The sequence below is a fragment of the Dipodomys spectabilis genome, unplaced genomic scaffold (genome assembly GCF_019054845.1).
Source record: "Dipodomys spectabilis isolate Male_0828 unplaced genomic scaffold, ASM1905484v1 ptg000707l, whole genome shotgun sequence".
Taxonomy (NCBI): Eukaryota; Metazoa; Chordata; class Mammalia; order Rodentia; family Heteromyidae; genus Dipodomys; species Dipodomys spectabilis.
Window position 1 is genome coordinate 99136 of NW_024871384.1, and position 1274 is coordinate 100409.

Consider the following 1274-nt stretch of genomic DNA (forward strand, 5'->3'; position numbering starts at 1 on the left):
TATGTGACTATCCACCAGAATAAATTTCTTTATTTACATGCATCTTGTGCAGACAGTATAGTCAATTAAATGTAAGTGCGAGTTTCATCAGTAGCAGTTTTTAAAAATGCAAAAAATGTGGACAGGTGGCCAATATACATATTTTCCACCATCACTTTCTACATCCTCCTTCTTCCTTCCTAGGAATCACTCCCTATCAATAAAAAGGTTTAGATTTGGCTCTTGACCTTGAAAATGGAAGCTGAATGCTATGGATGTCAGAGATGATGGTTAATAGTGTTTTACATAATAATGTCACGTGCAACAGCCATACGAATCTTGCGGGTCTTAGCACTACTTCCTTAGAGATGTGATAGGAATGTCAACCTTACTTGACTTGTTTTCCAATTCCTTTTCTACCACCTGGCCTAAATTATAATACATAGTAATGGAAGGAAAAAGTAATGCTGTCTTAATCAAGTCCCATTGCTACAATGAGATGTACAAGACGTTATGTTGAAAAACGAAGTTTACAACTTTGGCAGGTGTGGAGGGAATCAGTGGGCAAGTAAGGGGAAGGAAGAGGCCACAATGCTTGCTAAGGAATGTACTAATTGCCTTGCTCATGTAATTGTAACCCCTCTGTACGATATTTTCACAATAAAAAACTTAATATAAAAAAGAAAGAAAGTCATTTAGCGTTCCGGGAACGTGGCTTAAAGGAACAGTTATTGCTTAGCATGCATGGAACCCTAGGTTCAATTCTTCAGTACCACATAAATAGAAAAAGAAACACTGGAAGTAGAGCTGTGCCTCAAGTGGTAGAGTGCTAGCCTTGAACAAAAATAAAAGAGCTGAGGAACAGTTCCCTGGCCTTGAGTTCAAGCGCCAAGACTGGCAAAAAAGTCATTTAGCTAGTAAATGCAAAATAAAGAACCCATACTTGGAATATATTATTGCTCATTCTAACTGATATCTAACAATAGTCCTTAATTCATTTATTATACTATATTTGAATACTGTTTAAAAAAACAACGTTGTATTAATAGGTTACCACAACTAATGCCAAGAATGTGCTTAGATATCAGGTTAAGATTAAAGCAGGCTTTTGAGCGGTCACTGCTAATCACAATGAGAAGGGTAGTCTAAGTGAGATTTGGAAATCTTTTTGGTAAGTCATGGCATCAAAAAGGCAGAGACTAATTAATAGTTTTGACAGAAGAGAAGGAATAACTGCAGATGGAAGGAATAAATGATAGTAATAACTATGTTATACCACAAACCGTTCTCGGAAA